Source organism: Artibeus jamaicensis, unplaced genomic scaffold, assembly GCF_021234435.1.
Source record: "Artibeus jamaicensis isolate MK-2021 breed Jamaican fruit bat unplaced genomic scaffold, CSHL_Jam_final scaffold_461, whole genome shotgun sequence".
NCBI classification, from domain to species: Eukaryota; Metazoa; Chordata; class Mammalia; order Chiroptera; family Phyllostomidae; genus Artibeus; species Artibeus jamaicensis.
In genome coordinates this window covers 15,852,622-15,857,822 of record NW_026522045.1, presented here as the reverse complement: position 1 = coordinate 15,857,822, position 5,201 = coordinate 15,852,622, and positions in this window count along the sequence as shown.

The following is a 5,201-nucleotide window of genomic DNA, read 5'->3' as shown; positions in this document are numbered from 1 at the left end:
GAAGTTTGTTCCTCAAAGTTTTATGGTTCTTTAGCTATCTGACCTTGAACTATGAGAACAAGCCCTCATAGTTCTTTGAATGCTATCTAGTGTTCGATCCTTACCTGTATTCTTGTGCAAAATGAACCCAATAAAATCACTTGAGGAAGGGGCTCTTGGTCCTTCTCCTATGAGAGATTGACCTTTCCTCCCCAAGCAGATCATGTCTTGGCAGTATTACTTTCATCCATGGAGGACAGGAAGACTCGTGGGCAAAGTTACCCCCATACTCAGGGACCTTACCCTCTCAGCACAATCTCCTCACCATCTGTTTTTCAATATCCTCTGTAATTTTGGCCTCCAAACTTCATATAAGCTGGTATTCCATTGGCTGTTCACACTTCCTCAAAAGATCGACTAGATGTTCTAGCTGGGCACAGGAAGAACTGAGCTATGCTGCCACCTACCTTGCCACCATCTCTGGAAATGAATTTTGAGGTATTCTATTCTATGGTGCTCAGTTTTGCCTCTGTCAGAAATTCTATGATATATATACTAATTATAATGCATGTATCTAAAATCTTGTGGTTCCTTTATTTTTATTCTTTCATTACGTACTTCTTGAGTATGTTTTGGGTTTAGTAATTATAACAAAATAGAATGCATAGATAATTTTTAAATTACATTAAATTTATTAGAGTGATATTGCTTAACAAGATCACATATGTTTCAAGTGTACATTTCTGCTTGTATTTCAACAGGCACAGGCAGGGGAGGAAGGACATTCAGGTAGAAGAAGTGGCATGATAAAAGCTAGGATGTAGAACAGCTTGGGTAAATTTTGTGCACCAGCACCTATTTCAGTTTGTTCACAAATTGGGTAAGACTTTACTGCAGAAGGCTTTGAATACCACAGCAATGAATTTCTAATTACTTTAATGAGCAGTAGGGAGCTGGTGGAAATGTTTGAGAAAGAAAGAGATCTGAAAAAGCTTGAATCTTAAATATTTATTGCATTCTCTTGCTTTTGTTTAGCTAGATGCCATGTAGCCAATACCAGATACGTTACACATATCCAGCACCCAATAAAGGATTATTTGGTAGCACAGAACCCTAAACACCAGTCTATTTTCTGGCATGTCATTTATCTAAATATGTAGAAAATTAATAGAATTTTTAATTGTCTGACTTTCCATAATATTACTTTGTCAAAGTTAGCTCAGCTTTTCCAGAATAATTGATGGATTACCTCAGTACATATCTTATTACACTGGATTTTATGGGAGTTGCAGCTGTTTTATCAGGGTGTCTTTGTTGGGACAATTAAGAAAAAATGGAGCCATTACAAATAGAACACAGGGCTTCACACCAGCTCTCAATCATTTTCTCAGAGCAGATATGAAACTCTTTTCTCTTCCAGCCTACATTTTGTGATTTGGTTCTGTAATGGTAAATGTAAATAGGGTTTTTTCCAAAATATACAAAATTCACACTTAAATCAACATAGAAAGAGGGAAAAGATTTTATTACAGTCTCAGATTGAAAAGCAGATTTTCTTCTCATAGGAATAGTGCTTGTGTCAAGCAAGCAAAATATAACCAGAGACATTGAAATTAAGAACAATCTGATAGTAACCAGAAGGGAGGTTGGAAGGGATAATTGGGGAAAAGATTTTCAGAAACAACTCTAAAGTATACATGAAAAAAAGCAAGGGCGAGTGGAATCAGGGGAGGGAGGTGGGGATGGCTGGGTTGGGGGTTAGTGCTGGGAGGTAAATGCAGACAACTATACTTGAACAATAACAAAATAATCTTAAAAAGAGCATCATTGAGTCAACAAAGAATAGTATTTGTGGTTTCTGAGATCAAAAGTAAGGCATGGGAGAGCTCATTTAGTGCTTTAAAATGGATGCAGCTTCATAGTATTCAAGAATGAAGCAAGGGTTATTTACACATGTCTGTATCAATTTAAAACAACTACAACTCACTCTAAAGGGTCAATATTTCTACCAAATAAAGATACTGTTGTCAAAAAGCAAATGGGGAAATATTGAGAACTTACAATGCATTGTTGTGAATAGCCAAGGAAGATAACTACATTTATCAAGTGCTTACAATAGGCCAATCATGTGCTAGACATTTGACACATTTATTTCTACTCATGTTCCCATCGGGTAAGTGATATTTTCCTTGAATTAGAGATAAGGTCACAGTTAGGGGGACTTATGCAGTGGTCAGGATCAGCTAATGGCTGACTCCAAAAGCTATGGCTTAACACAAAAAGTTTAATTTCTTCTTCCAGTTATAGTCTAATTTGGTGAACAGGGGAACTCTAGTTCATGCAGTCATTGAGGGAGTTGGGATTCTTCCATCAAGAACTTTCACCCTCTTATAGAGCCTTGGATTTCTCCACCAATTTTTTGTACCCAACTGGCAGGTTATGGAAGGAGAAACCATGGAAGATGGCTTAAGAGGTGCTAGAAATCCACCTATTTCAATACACCTTCCACTGGCCAAAAATCAGCCACATTGACACACCTACTTGCAAGTGGACCAGGAAATGTGGTCTAATGCTGAGTCAAGAAAGAGAAAGAAAAAAGATGCCATTGAGTACAAAAGTGCCTTTCTACAGTTCATTGTTTTTTTCATTACCAAATTTTCTTGTACTTTTCTTCCCATTCATACGACACATTAGTTATGTACTCCTTCGACATAATAGTAGTCAAAAGCTCCATCTGGTTATTGTAGCCATCTCAGGTGAGATGAGACAGTCCTTTTGCTCAGGTCCACATATGGCCCTACCTAGGTCTGTGCTTTGTGAAGATAAGTCATCCATTACCCACACTAATGCCATTAAGGACAAAATGGCACTGTCTAGCAGTTGAATATCTTTTATATTTATAAACAAGTAAACAGATATTTCGACTGGACTGGAAGATGGCAGCCAAATATGTGGAAGCTGAGCCCATAGCACAGATTTTCAAATGATCTTCCAACAAGTGACCTGAACAATAGACAGAATCTCAGTTGATATGAATTTTTGAGGCCAAGGAATACAGAGGAAGCTTTGCATTGTCCGGTGATAGATTTTATAAGTCCAAAGGGAAATGCCCTGTGCATGGAGCCTGCAGCAGAAGAGAGACTGGACAGAAAACACAGCTTAGCTGTTCCCTCCCTTATGTGAGCCAGGGCCCCAGTTCCTGTACTGAGAGAGACTTTCTAGGAGAGTCAACCCTAATTGGGAGAGACTTAGGAGGATACTGTACTTTATCTTAGCCAAAAGGCCAAGAAGCAATGAGACTTGGGAGGATAAATGGAGTCTGAAGACTCAGGCTGCACATACAGTGAGCAACTTGTCCATAGTTGCAGCACCAAATCGGAGAGTTCCAGAAATAAATTTTATCTCCTAAAACTGTCAGAGGTACTGGCAGGCTGCAGCCGTCCCTGACCAAGAGACACTTTTTGCTTTTTTGGAAGATGCAATGCATGAAGAACCTGTTAGTGACTTGGCAATGTGGTGTGGGTAACACACAGAGACTTTTTAAAAGGGGAGCTGAAGCATGGCTGGGCAGATATCCTGGCATGTACACAGCTGCCCTGCCAGCAAATAAATCAGATTCAAAGTGCAGTTTGTTACCACTGAATCAAGATACCAGGGAGATGAGAAAGTTGTACAAGGAAAGAATTGCAGGGCCCCACCCAGAATACCTGGTGAACAGGGCATTGCTCAGAACAGAGTTTGGGTCTGAGTTTTCTGCAAGAGCAGTGGGCCTGGAGCTGCATGGCCACAAGATGAGTACCTATCAATATTAACCTTCAATGTATATGGATTAAATGCTCCAGGTAAGACATAGGGTAGCTGACTGAATAAGAAACATGAGCCACGGACTTCCGCCAAGATGGAGGCGTAGGTGGAAGCACTGTGCCTTCTCACACAACCAAGTTTAAAAACAACAAAGTTTTAGCAACAAAAACGCAGCCAAACCACAGAAAATTGAATTACACAGAAGTCTGACAATAATGAACCCTTCAGCCAAACTGGTAAGAGGGGCAGAGCCAGCAGCAGAGTGGGGTCAGGAAGGAAGATCCACCTAACTGACCAAGGCAAGCAACCCAGGCACACCAGCAGCCGTGGGCGGGTCCCAGGTGTGGAGAAGCAGGCAGACCCACTGAGGGTGGACCGTGGTCACACATTCGTGTGCAGATAAACCGGTGAAGGAGCTAGCGGTGATGAGATGGACCGTGCAGGTCGCAGTGGCAGGAAGCAGCAAAGAGAACCGCCATTGTCCCTCTCTGACCCCACCCCCACATACAGCATCACAAACCAGCGACCTGGGTGGCCCCGCCCTAGTGAACAACTAAGGCTCTGCTCCTCATACCTAACAGGCATGAACAGATGGGAACATGGCTCAAGAACAACTCAGAGCCCCAGAGCCCACAAATCTAAGCGATGAAGAAATAGCCAAACTTTCAGATGCACAGTTCAAAACACTGGTCATTAGGATGCTCACAGACTGGTTGATTTCAGTCACAAATTAGAGGAACATATGAAGACTAAACTAATTGAAATGAATGGAATTGCACAGGAAACCAGTAGTAATGGAAAGGAAACTGAGACTCAAATCAAAGGAGTGGACCAGAAGGAGGAAAAAAATGACCAAACAGAAAAGGATGAAGAAACAAGAGTTCAAAAAAATGAGGAGAGGCTTAGAAAACTTCAGGACATCTTTAAACATTCCAACATCTGAATTATAGGGGTACAAGAAGGGAAAGAGGAACAGCTATGAGTGGAAAACTTATTCGAACAAATAATAAAGGAGAATTTCCCCAATTTGGCAAAGGAAATAGACTTCTAGGAAATCCAGGAAGCTCAGAGAGTTTCAAAGAAGTTGGACCCAAGAAGGAACACACCAAGTCAGATCATCATTATATTAGCCAAGATTAAAATGAAGGAGAGAATCCTAGAAGCAGCAAGAGCTAAGGGGACAGTCACCTACAAAGGAGTTCCCATCAGACTGTCAGCGGATTTCTCAAAAGAGACCTTACAGGCAAGAAGGGGCTGGAAAGAAGTATTCCAAGTAGGTCTTTGAAATCCAAAGACCTACATCCAAGATTGATCTATCCAGCAAAACTTTCATTTAGAATGGAAGGGCAGATAAAGTGCTTCTCAGATAAGATCAAATTCAAGGAGTTCATCATCACCAAGCCCTTATTATATGAAAT